This window comes from Tympanuchus pallidicinctus, unplaced genomic scaffold (assembly GCF_026119805.1).
Source record: "Tympanuchus pallidicinctus isolate F22 unplaced genomic scaffold, pur_lepc_1.0 scaffold22, whole genome shotgun sequence".
NCBI lineage: Eukaryota > Metazoa > Chordata > Aves > Galliformes > Phasianidae > Tympanuchus > Tympanuchus pallidicinctus.
The window spans coordinates 3,601,239-3,614,610 of record NW_026294739.1 but is presented as its reverse complement, the minus strand read 5'-3'; the positions used below and the strand labels follow the sequence as shown (position 1 = coordinate 3,614,610).

At 44.7% G+C, this 13,372-nt stretch overlaps 2 long non-coding RNA genes across 5 annotated transcripts in view; both read left to right on the top strand.

The window, feature by feature from the left end:
• The window catches only part of LOC128082163 (uncharacterized), a 100,681-nt gene that overhangs the window by 37,073 nt on the left and 50,236 nt on the right, over nt 1-13,372 (top strand). The window lies entirely within an intron of this gene.
• Nucleotides 4,773-10,923, top strand: LOC128082165 (uncharacterized). Its single transcript, XR_008207575.1, has 3 exons — nt 4,773-4,964; nt 5,679-7,334; nt 8,302-10,923. It is a non-coding gene; the product is annotated as an uncharacterized LOC128082165 (long non-coding RNA).

Sequence of the window (13,372 nt, the reverse complement as noted above, 5' to 3'; positions counted from 1 at the left end):
GGTCAGCAGCAACTTACTGAAGTCCACTTGACATTCCTCTAAGTTCCAGAAATGATAGTTATTATTGGCAGAAATTGCAGCCAGAAAATAACAGATAATGTGCACATGAAATCTCATTCCATGTGATGTATTTTCCAGACGTACTGGGTGATGCCATAAGACCACTGAAAATATTGCATAATATCTTATGGCATAGGTAATCCATTGTCATTTCAGATAACATCCTTCACCTTGTTTATCAAAGAGTGCAGCTCTTTCTCTGAGTGCTTCTGGAGTTGATCCATACCCAAGCGGGCAGCTTTGTGCAGATGTTTAAAAGAATATCAGAGTAAAATGAGCAATATTCTTGCACCATTGTATTGCAAATTGATTGAACCTGGTCCTCAGCTGGTGTCCTTGCTAGGCTGGCCAGCAGAAGGTCAATAGCTGGCTCGAGACTGCTTGCAATGTCTATTGCAGATCCTCATCTCAAAAATGCACTGGAGTTTTCTTTACCACATTATTTTTTTTTCAGCTTGACTTGTGCCTGAGGTTTTATTTCTACAGAGAAGATTTATTGCAAGTACTGATGGAACAAAACCTCTGTTCTTTTCCATGCAGATTTATGGCTAAAACCAGAGGGGTCTGGGGGAAATTAAGTAATTATTTAATTAATTAATATAAGGGTGATTTAACAGAAAAGAAAAAAGGATAGTAAAACAGAAGCGTTGAGCTTCAAACAGTGATGTTTTCCCAGCTGAAAGCAGATAAATTTAAGCATTAATGGATCATAGGAGCAGATCACCTACGCAGCTGGCTACTGAGATGGGGAAACTGGTCAAGAACATTGCGTATATACAGGGATAAAGCCCAATACAGAGAGAAAAAGTTGTCAGCTAAATTATTCCAAAACTGAAGTTTGAGTGGGAAAGAAAGGAATTAATAGGGAGAAAACACACATGAAAAGAGCAGCACCTCATTCTATTGCTGCATCTAGCTCCAATATCCCAAAAGCTTTCTGCTCTTCCAGACAGCAGACTCCAAGTCAGCAATTTGCTTTGTTTTTCACTTAGGTACATCAACGTGAGCTTTGACTGTCCAGAAATGGGTGAATCAGGTTCTGATTTAGCAAAAGCCAGGCCAAGCATCTTCTTCATCCCGTCTGCATTTTAAAAGAACCAGTATTGGTAAGGATGAGTTCAGACAAGTGGGGCTGGCACTGGCTCATTTCTGCTGTGTGTGGATGTCTATGTGGCCAGGAATTGCACCAGGCTGAGGATCCTCCATCCTTTTCCCAGAGCACGGGGAGGTCTGGGGGAGGCACTGGGAAATGGGAAGGCTGAGAGAAAGGTGCAACTGAGCAGACCTGCTGCACACATGAATGCTGGCAGCTATGGGGAAAACACTGGCTAAATTTTTGGTAGTACAAACCCAACAGAGCTCTGTTGGCTTCTGCTGGCCGAGGACCTGCCCTGGATTTAAAGAAACCAAAAAATGAGCATTCTTTGTCACCACACACACCTGCATGCACACACCTGAAGGAAGCCATCCTGCCCTCGTGAGCAGCCAACCCAAGGCAGCCCAAAGCCAGGCAGACCTCTCCACCTCGCCCTGCAACACTCACATCTTCCATTCCTCCTGCAAATGAGTTTTCTAAAATCCTTCGCCCTTCTCCCCCAGGGAAAGGAAAGTGGAGAAGGGTTTATTTATTTAGACTGTTTTGCTGCCTGATCAGAATTACCCGTCTGAGAGGGGGATTTGAATTGCACCTTATCTGGGGTCTTTCTCTGTCTCCTTAATGCTCGAAATCAGAGAGCTTTGCTGCATTTATTTATTTATTTTTAATTACACCGAAAAGAGAAAAGGGAATGAACAGTAAAGTTAAAATGAAATTAAAAAAAAGAAAAAAAAAGGAAAAAAAAAACTTTAAAAGTACAATGCGAATGAAAAATGATGGCTTTACTCTTTGCCTTAAAGTAAAATAGCTTTTATCTTTTTTCCCCCCTTACAACAGCCTCCTCTACCTAGATAATACATTTGGTTAGATTTATTTGCTCAGCCCAGAAAACTTGACACTAAGGGGATTATTTAGTTTTAGATTCGCTGTAGTCCATAGTAATAGCCAACAGGGAAAGGAATGAAGCAGCGATATTAGCAGGAAGATGGGAGGGGAGGGTGGACGGGGGAGGGGGTGGCAGGGACTGCAGCTAAGCAAAACTGCTTGCATAAACACCATTAAGAAGATTTAGACATTGCTTTTCTTATCATCAGCACTCCTGGAAGAAATAAAAAAAAAAAAAAAAAAAAAAAAGGGAGAGAGAGAGAGAGAAAGGAGAAAGGAAAAGGGACAGGCCCTGACTTGCTGTGCATGCGTTTCCATCAAGGTTCAATAGAAAAATAAAACCGGCCCTGGGTCCATCCGCAGCAATTCTGCCAACCTCTCCAAGTTACCCCATCACGGTCCAAAGCAGGCATTTGTTCCACGTGTTAAAAGGAGGAAGGAGCAAGTCCAAAGAGGAGAAAACGCACCATTTCCCCACACCGACTCGGGCAATTTCATACGTATCCAAGAGAGCACATTTCTTTTCCTGTAAAATGCTTGAAATCTCTTTGTGTACTACTGAGAAGTTGAATGTGCTCTGTGTGAGAGGAGGGAGGGGGTCTGTGTGAGGGAGGTGTCGGACTTCATGTTGGCAACCCAACTTTAAGAAACTGTGGTCCCCATCCACCAACCATGGACCCCGCTGGAGGATGCAGCCATCGAAAGGAGTGGGCAAAGGAAGGCATTGAGAACTTTGCTCTTCTGCAGAATGCAATGCGTGGGGAGTCACAGACATTAGAACAGCTTTCTAAGAGGTTGTAGCCTGGGTCACCACACAGCAGTCGTGCATTTGAGATGGCTCACATCAGCCGCTGGTGGAGGGACGTCCAACCAGTGGTCTAGCTCAGGAGCATGGGGCCAAGCTGCTTTTCTCCCTCCTCACAGTGCCTGATTACAGTAACCTCTAAGCCTCATAGAGGCACGCACGCTTCAGGAGAGCAAAAATTAGGTTATCTGTGGTCACTCAATGAGGACAACATAAGCTAATCCATGGGCTTCCTTGTGTGAGCATTCTTTGTCCCAGAGGTGCGGTGGGGACGCCCGACAGCCCAGGTGACCCAATCTCCCATCTTCTTCTCTGTTCCACTGGATAGGCACAAAGTTTCTCCTTGAACCTTTGCTTCCCCAGGGAATTTGTTTGCATCACAGCCCAAAGGTTTGAGTCAGCAGATCTCAGCTGCTGAAGCATCCACAGGAAGGGAACACGGGCTATTTTAGAAGTCATAATGCTCTGAATGTTAAACAAAACATCCAGCGCTCTGGAAGAGACATAAACCTTCACGCTTCAGGGCACAAAAAATCTTCCAGTTACTGGGGATTAGGAGGGAAGTGTCCTTGGAGGCAGGTATTGTGGAGCTGCCAGTGAAGAGACTTCTTACCCTTTACTCTGTGTGAGCCGGATAAAAAATGAGAATTCTGTTTCAGGAGGAATTCTGTGGCTTTGGGGTTTGACCTTTATTCCACGTGGGCATGAGGCTGAGACCTTGCAAATGCCTCACTGGAAAGACAGCCCACGTATCTCAATAAGGGCACACAGGAGAAAGAAGAGGCAGCCATGAAGGAGAGAGGAAATTGAAGTTTGGTTGGTTAACCTACACTTCAGAAAGGATTTCCATATTCCAGGTGACTGCTGTGTTAACTCTGAATGCAAGGATTGTATTAAGAGCTGACTTTTCCACTATTTATTGATTTGGCAAGTAGATTATTTGGTAGTCAGCTTGTGCCTTTTTTTTTGGTTTTTGCCTGGTTTCCTAAGGAAGTGTGTGAAAAAGCCTTCCTGGGCAGGGAGATGAAAACTAGGGATTAGAATGGGAGGATATTTTGGAAGCTGTGAAAGAAGGAGAGATGGGAAAGTCTAATTCCAGATGAAAACACAATAAATTAATACTTCCACGTGGGGAATAACACCCTCCCTGTTGATAATGCTCGTAAGGATGGAAAAGCTCAGGGGTCAAAATGGATGGAACGTCTCCCTCCTTGAATTTCCAAATATTCTGCTATTCCAAACATCTCTTGGCTCCTCTCCTATAGAAGATGCTGTGCTTCCAAAATGGGTTCACGTTTGGGTTGGGAGATAAGATCAGCTCCAATTCATCGTCATCCTCTGCTCATTGCAACTCACCTTGATGAGTGCTGGAAGCCTCATCTTGGAGAAGCAGCATTTCAGCCCAGGCTCAGTGAAAGACTGTGCCCTCCCAGAATTCACATACAGAAAGAAAAGCAGGAGAGTGAGCAGTGTGCCTGGGATGGGCTGAGCAGTGCAGCCCCAGACCACTGGCATTCCTCTCCCCATGCAAGTGAGAAGACAGCACCAGCACTGTCTTAGAAAAGGCCTGAATGGCTTTTTTCTTTTTTTTTCCTAGAAGAATCATTTCCATCTTGCCTGGCTTGAGCTCCAGCCAGCTGTTTTTCATCCAGGAGCTTATCTCTTGCAGGCATAGTGACACTGTGTGACAGTGCCTGTTGTGTCTGCTGAGAAGACGTAAAGCTGGGGGCCAGCAGCTGACCCATAACACAAGAGCCCCTTGGTCTTTGTTATCTCCTCCCAGCGCTGAGTTCTGTGCCCATGCTACAAGATTAGCTGTTCTCCCATAACATGCTATTGTGTGTGGGGGGGAACGGGTTATTTCTATTTTTCTAGAGCAGCTGTTTTCAGTTGCCGGTTAATGTTGCTGTTTGTTTCAAGCAGCTTTTCCCTGTTTCTCAGCACAGCTGTCTCCTGTAGAATCAGCCTCCAGGAAAACCCATCTCTTAACCAATCGCATGTTCAGATACTTCCCACCAAGGTTTTCTGCATCTGCAGCATGAAGTTCTTGCACTTGCAGCCAGGAAGAACCCCTGTTCACAAGAGGTGGTGGAAAACTCAAGATTCTCTGATGCAGAGGTATGTGTATAGGAACACAAAAACCTTTGGGTGGAGCATCTCCAAGGGGGTTGGTTTGCACTCCCTTTAGATCCTGGGCTCCCTGTGCACGACCTGCTCCAGGTTCATTAGCTTTGTAGGATTTTGTATGAGGACAGATCTTGTGAGGGCCGTATCAGAGCTCACGTTGGTGTTTTATTGACCTAATTCCTCTTAGCTACACGAGAACAGCAGTGAGTGGAAAATTAATTTTGTAGCATACGTTTACAAGTTAATTGCAGTTTTGAGGGAAGGTGGGAAAGCTGCATTTCATAAATAAGGGAAAGAAGTGCCAGTACGTGCTTTCCTGGTCTTAGCACGGGGGTTCCTGTCGCACCACAGGCATCCTTCCTATTACAGAGCAGGACAGGGTCTTGCCCTGATGAACAGGCACACAGTAAGAGAGCTGCTGCCTCTGAAAGTGCCTCTTGGTGCTCTCCTACTGAGGACGGGGCTGATTCATTCACTCCTCGATTACTGCAGTCCTGATTTTCATTTTGAGGGCTTTCTTGATAGATTTCACAGGTAGACATTTCTGTCAGGCTTGGAGTATCCTTGGTACCAAGAAGGAAATCCTCAGATGCTCTACTTTTCCTCTGAGAAATGCCTTTTCTCCAAAGGTACTTGTTTGCTGTTTCAACTGCCTCTGTTGTTTGTTGTTTTTTTTTAACTTCTTTTCCCACTGAATTCCTTCAGTTATGTTTTCCTCGATGGGCTCCAGTGTGAAGGGTTTCAGACACGGCGAGGAATGAATGAGTTGAAAGCAGAAGATGTCATGCAATGGGTAAATGACGAGGGGGAAAAATTTAATGCTCAGAATCACAGGAAATGAAAACCACCTCCGTTCATCTGCAAACAACAAATAACTTGCACTCCAGCAAGCAGTTTGTCTCATATGCTAGTTCACACCTGCAGCAGGGGCAAGAAGGGAAAGTACCAAACCCCATTATCCTCAGAGTAAGAGATCAGAGGAAAGCAGAAATTATACAATTTCCATATAGACGAAGCAGCGGAATGCGATTTTGGCCATCTTACAACAGACTCCTGAGCTCTGAAAAATGCTGTGAAAGCTGTCAGCTGGGCTACAAAATGCATAACCTAGTAAGTCAGTAAAGACTGTGCACAAAGGGATGGAGAAAAGCATGGAAGAAGAAAAGCCCATCGCTGGACAGGCACTGCCATGCAATGCCACGTGCCAAGAACAAGAAGAGAAGAAAGATCCCAACAGAGCAGAGCTGGTGCCTGGGCTTGGCAAGGCTCAAGGTCACATCATCAGCAAGACCTGGCTGCAGAGCTTTTTCTCCACTCAGGCAATCCCAACTGGATTTAATCTGTGCAGGCTTTGCTCTGTTGTTGGCCCAAGCATCTTTTTCTGGGCCAACAATGATCTTAGATCAACGATTTTAGATCTGTCTTGGTATTTTGAGCATGCAAGCTTCCTAACTTCGAGCAGGCTCTGAACACAGGAAGCAGCCACCTGTAAGTGTTGCTCATTTGGGTCAGGGCCGTCTCCTGCTGTACGCACATCATGTTTCTGTGCACACTGTGCTGGTTTAATAACAGCAGGAAGAGAAGTGCCACAAGAATCATCCTGATTTTTATACATTGTTTTTGCACAGATATCTGTTTTATTTATGTATTTGCCAAGGACATAAATACGTGGAGAAGCACAGATAAGCTTTTCAGCTTTTAATCTGTGCTGCCGTGGATGTTATGGGCTTTGACTGGACCAACTCTCTTCCCCAAACAGCCAAGTTACTCAGATGAATAAGGTCATCTGCACACTTAAATGATTGCCACGTTGGGCCTTGTGCGTTCAGCATGGGGACTGGCATTAAATGGTATTTCCTTACTCCTTTCCTCCCCCCCCCCAAAAAAAAAGAAAAGAAGAAACTCACCAAAAAAAAAATGTAGAAGGTGGACAAGAAATCTCAGAATCTTACTCAGGAATGAAGAGCAAAGAGTTTGCTGCCAACCCAGATGTGATGGCACCCTGGGAGGGATGAGAAGCCCGCTGTTTCAGGAGGGCCACTAAATAATTTTTCAAACCTTTTGTTAATGAGAAGAAGCAGAGCGGCCTCTGCCACAGCCTCCATCTGTTTCCTTGGGCAAACCATTTATTGAAACCCGCTGTACTCCAACCTCTTCTTCTGCTCCCTCTCATCTCTGGTCTTGGCTATCTGACACCTTGGGGCACAGCAGGCTTTTGCTATTTCTATGCAGAGTGACTTCTGCCACGATTACTGTCGTGTAGACAGCAGAGTAGGACAGATCCCAGCTCCGTGAGCATGCCTGTGTTTTCCCTTGGGGGTCAAGCCTTTGAAGCAGCCCCTCTCAATTCACCTGAGCCAGGTAAGGACCTTTTGCCATGGTTAACAGCACTTCCTTACGTTTCCTCAGCAGTGATCAAGCAAAAGAAAAGGGGGGGGGGGGAACCAAACAACTACAAACCAGCCCTATAACAAAACCCCGTTGTCGTTTTGCTGCAATGGTAGTAATATTCTTAGCTATTGTTCCAGATCTGCCAATAATGTGAAGTTTAAAGGCGAAAGGGGTGGGCAGCGGGGGCAGAGGAATCAAAGCAGACCATTAGGCTCAATGGTTATCCAGGCAGTTTGCTCCAGGCAAACAGTTAATCCAGACCTGGGAGAGAGCACTGGTAGTTAAAGCCCTTTAATGGCCTAAGTCCTATGATAATTAGTCCTGCCCTGGAGGTAGTTAAGTGAGCCACTCCAGCCTGAAATGGAGCTCATCCACTGCTGAGGCCATAATCCTCTCCGCACAATGAAAGCTGAACTAATTCACTGAGTAAACACTTTCTCAGTTACTTACACGCTGTCTTCTTTCAGCCTGACACCAAATAGATTCACTTCCAAGAGCTGGAAAGAAAATCAACTTTTTTTTTTTTTTTTTTTTTTTTTTTAAAGCCAACTGATCTTGCTTGAAATGCTTTTGGATTTAGTATCCAGGGTATAACCTGGACAGATATCATCTCCTTTCCCCTGGCATCACATAGCAGCTTCTTTATTTTAGCCCGCTACAATGGCAGGGAGCACAAAGACATTTCCCCATCTATTTCCTGCTCTTTTCTCCTGCCTGTTTCTCTGACAAGGCACTGCAGGAGAGGAACAGGAAGGCTTGTGGGAAGCTCACTAAAATTTGGGGCTCCTTAAACTATTGAGATCTGTGCTCTCAGCTCACCCGAAGGCTCAAGGTGAGAAATGCGGCACAGAGAAAGAGAAAATGGAAGTAGCAAGGAAAGAAACACAAAGTATTTTCAACTGTTGTGACACCAGCTTTCTCCTTCTTCATGTTTCAGTTAAGGAAAGGAAATCGTGGATTTGTAGAATATTCAGAGTTGGAAGGGAACCTCAGGGCTCACCGAGTTCAACCCCTGGCTCCATACAGGCCACCCCAAACTCCGACCCTACATCGGAGAGGTGTCCAAATGCTCCTTGAACTCCAGCAGATCAGGGCTGTGCCCACTGTCCTTGTTCCATGCCCACCACCCTCTGAGCATTTTCCTTTTATTCAACCTGAAATGTACGTGGCTTGGCATGTTGTCCTTCCTATGTGTCCACTGTAAGGATGTGCCATAGGTGTCTGGTTGTCTCTGGATGCATTTCATGCTCATCTCTTCTCTCCAGCTCCTCCCAGTGCTTATTGTGCTTTCAGACCCTCTTGAAGACTCAGCTTTCAAGGACCTTTGTTTCCCACCAAAGATCTGCTTAAGGGCTGCCAATGGCTCTGCATACACAAACTCGTGCTGTCCCCCAGGGTGGTCTGTCCATTGGGCTTCCTAACCTGTGAGGGCACTCTGAGTGCTCCAAAGTCTCCATCAGTGATGCTGTAAGAGTCACAGGGTTTGTCCACCCTGATTCCTGCACTCCCAAGTGTTGAGGAACTGAGGACCCACAAGTGGAAGCAACCTTCTGAGCTGCTGGATCACCTCCACACCTTGCAGTGCAGCCTGAGCACATGGGACATGGTGAGGGATGTGCCTTTTATAATGCAAACATGTTGTGAAGTCTGTAATGTTATCGTTGTTCGTTCTTCTCTCAGCTTGTCCTTGCTGCCTTCTAGCCCCAGATCCCAGTGTCATCTGACTACTCCAAACTCAATGCTCTTTGATGGAGAAACTAGAAAACCCAGAACTCTACTCACTTAAAACCTAGGAGGAAAGTGAATTACATTTCAAAGTTGGGGTGATCTCATTGCCTTTAGAGGTGAACAGAGTACTTGTTTATGTCTGAACCCTTTGCTTAGGCTCATGTTAGAGTCTACACAGACAAATGGACATTTCTGACTCGCAGTCCACTCTGAATCAAGTAATGAAATGTAATGAAAACTTCACTGGTGCTTTCTGTGGTCTACCAGCAATGCTTGTTTTATGAAGGCCCACAGGTGGATGAGAATGGACCAGAAAAGGAGAGGAGGGATATGGGGTGTGAGAGATGGTCCGGAGCTGAGGTTGGGCACGTGGTGTTGGGATGTTCAGACTTTGGTAATCTGAGAGCAGCCACAGGGTGCTGCCTGGTGCTCGGTGAAGTGCTGATGGACAGGAAAAAGAAAAATGCTCCTTGAACCTCTTGACCTGAGCAACGTGAAAGGCAAGGCACGCAGCCTTGTTTTATGAATGCTCCCACAGCTTGAAACTTGTTGGTGGGTAGTAGTATTAATGTTGCTCAGGGTTAGGAGAAAAAAGAAAACATTCTGAAATGTATGTTCAGAGATATTCCTTTTTTTTTTTTCTTCTCTTATGTAAGGAAAATAGAAACAAAAAGGGGGAAAACAATAAAAAAAAATCCCTACCAACCCTCTCTGCATCAGCAACCGCTTCTGTCTCCAGGCTCTACGGCAATGATACCTCAACCCACCCATTCAGCAGTCCATTATCATTTCCCTCCTTCCATTATTCCCCTTCAACCTTATCAGACGTAAGCATCGTCTCAGATGCTCCAACTGGAGCCTTGTAATTGTCCCTGGTTAGAGCTCGATAGCACCTTGAACCGCCAGAGTAATCTCTGCTTTAAGAAAAAGGTCTCTGCAAGGAGACAACGGCGCTTGAATTTGCCCGTGGCTATGCAGGATCTTTAATAGCTAACTCTTTTCTCTCTCCCTCTCTCCTGCACGCACATACGAGCACAGATAAATGGAAAACTCTCTCTCTTTTTTTTTTTTTTTTAATATTTATCCTCAGCCTCTTTCGACTGCCTGTTAGGCAGCCATCACAATATTTATTACGGGGTTTGCAATATTATTATTAGCAGCTCCTGAGGGCAAGTGGAGGAGGAGGTGTCTGGAGAAAGCGTAATAATGTTAGTGAGGAGATCTCTCTGGAGAGGGAGAGTGGAAATGGCATTTTCTTGTGCTTCTCAATGGGAGGAAGGAAATCGGACCCAGTTGGACACTTGTTGTCCTCACATCTGGGTGAGGTTTGGGCCAGGGCAACATTAGTGCCACATCCTTCTTCAGTAGGAAAACAAACAGTTATTTATTTGATGGAATAAGGAATAAGAATAAGATGGAAAACAGGAATGGAATAAGAGCAGAACATGCAACATCCTGTTGAAAGAGGGGGTGAGGAGGATCTTGGCATTGCTCCCCAATTCAGGTCCCACCAGTTTCCCTAAGACAGCCTGAGCTACCAGCACAGCCAGCACAAGAGGTTGCAGAACATATAAAAACTCTCACCCACAAGTTAAACCCTTTCTTCAGTGAAGGCCTACGTCAGAGGATTGGAAGGTGGAGGGATTTAATTCCAAGAACTGATAGTTTCATAGAATCCTGAAGGTTGGAAATGATCACCGACGCCATCTAGACCAACTGCTGACCCACTGGTTTCTCTCTAACAAACAAGACCAAGCTTCCTGCTGATGTTCGCCTCCTCTGGCCTCTTCCAGATTCTCAGGTTCCTGCCCCATCCTCAGGATACACTTTTCAGCAGTCTACCAAACGTCACCTGAGGATTGCTGCCCATCATTTAATTGCAACAGTTATGCTCGGATGCTCGTTTCTGTCAGTGCCCATGAAATCTTCATTGTTATCTGCCTTTTTATTCCTCGTGTTTACACCTGCTTACACCTGCTGATTTTTCTGCTAAAGGTGCTTGTGAAGAGGAAAATGAGTTAGTGACAGTCATTGCTTTATGATGTATATCTGGTAGACTGAAGGCTACAAAAAAGAAAGAAAAAGAAGAGGAGGAAATAGAGAAAAAGAAATGGTTGAGTTGAGATGATACTTGAGAACATTTTAACGTTGTGGACAAGGTTTTTTCCTTTAAGTCTCACCAGAATATTAAGAAAGATGGAAGTTTGCATCATTAGTAACCATTTGCAAAGAAATCTTGGCTGGATTACAGAGTGTTCGTGTCTTGTATCTGGTACAGAGGGCCACCACCTCAGAGAAACAACATGACGTTTGGAAAATGCTATGTAAGAAACTATTCTCAAGCAGATACAACATTTCTTTTCTTTCCTCTTTAAGCAGGGCCAATCAATCCAAACATACCAGCTGGACCGTTTCCAGTGCATTTTTAAGAGCACAGCAACACGAGTTGTGATTACTTTAGTGCTAAGCCCATCCCAGGAGATGGGATAGAAGAATGCTGCAGCTTGGAGAGGGAGGATGTGGAACACAGATCTTCTGAGGACGTGCCACAACCCATCAGGCAGGGGAACACGTGCTCCTAAATACGTCCTCTCCTCGGATAACCACTTTCATCTCCTTAAGCATCATGAGTTTTCTACTGCAGCCCCTCATCCTCGCATGGTTGGTGTTGTGCTCCCATGGGTAGCAGCATCCACTTTTGATCATCACGTGGGTACAGCAGCTGGTGTCAGCAATTGTCTATGAGCTCACTAGATGTCAGGCTCAGTTAGAGGTGGAACATCCAACTGAGATTTATAGATCTGAGTTTTGCATTTAATTGTGAGAGCTGGATCTGTGCAGCCTATCGTAAAGGTGACAAGACCTCGCAGTCCTGTGCTATAAATCAGTCTCTTGTATTCCTAATGCAAAGAAGTATTTGTAAATTAACAGTAGTTATTATTATTATTATTATTATTGCTTAGAACCTCCTGGCATGACTAGTGATTATGTTTTAGGATTTGTAAATCTGTTTTAGGATTTGTAAATCTATTTCCTGACTTCGAAGCCAGTCGAACGCCACGGAAGTCAGTCAGGGAGTTGAATCTGATGCGAAAAGTCATGGTTTGTAAATCAAACTGCAGTTCTAAGGTTAGCTGAGAGGATTTATGAATCTGGATGGAGATATCTAAATCTGGTTTATAAAAGGACTGATTTATAAATGAAACCCCTCCAAAGAATGGCTCGGATCCTGGCAGGTGAGGCATCAAGAGGTGCAAAATGACCATGGTGGGGATGCCCAGCACTATTACAGGGACTTGAGATCCTCCGTCAGCAATCCCAGCATCATATTTTAATGGAGGAAAATCTTGAGGCCTCTGTATCATACCCAGTGTAATGGCAAGCCACGGGTGCTGAGGATGGAGAAGTTGGAAGTCTGCAGTGGTTCTGCAGCCCTCGGGAGCCCATCAGGACCACCTTGCTTCCACCTCCATTAACCAACAGAGAGTCCCACAGCCTCCTCCCTGGCCCCATTGCACCCCAGCTGCCACCAAGGCCAAGGAGTGGCTGCTCCTGAAACGCTGCTTCAAAAGTTTTACTGTATGAAAGTGTCTCTTCCATTAAAAAAAAAAAAAAAGAAAAAGAAAAAAAGAGAGGAAAAAAAAAAAGGGGAAAAAAATCAAATTTCTACAGTTCTAAAACTTTTTTTAAAGCATTTAAATTTTAAGCTGGGGATTTATAAATGGGCTATTAAAGTTTAAGAGTTTCATTATAGTTTTTTTTTAAATCATAATTACTTTAGGTAGGGGAGGAGGGATAGATCTACTTTATTCCTAGTGGAAACTATACATATATATGAAGTATCTATATAAAAGCTGGAACTGAGCTTATATTAATACAGTTTAACTGATATTCAATAACTTCACCCTCCCTTTTTCCTATTGTCCATATTTAAATACTTCAAAAAGAATTCTAATCAAGTGGAAATTAATAGGGGAGGAAAGACTGGGGTAGCAGGAGAGGGCTCTAATCCCACTCTCTCTTAATATTTCAAAGTCTCTTTTATTTTCCTAATAAAAAAAAAAAAAAAAGAGAGAGAGAGAGAGAGAGAGAAAGTGGAATTAATCCATGCTCTGAACTGTCCTCCCGTCTTACTGATTTAAATAAAATCCAAGAGCACATCACACCCTACGGCCGTGCTGCCCACGTGCCAGGGCAGGCTCTCACGTCCCCATTTCCCTCCCACCTTCTCCAGGAGGTGGTCGCCCTCCAACCCCAGCCTGTTGCAGAGAAATGATGGG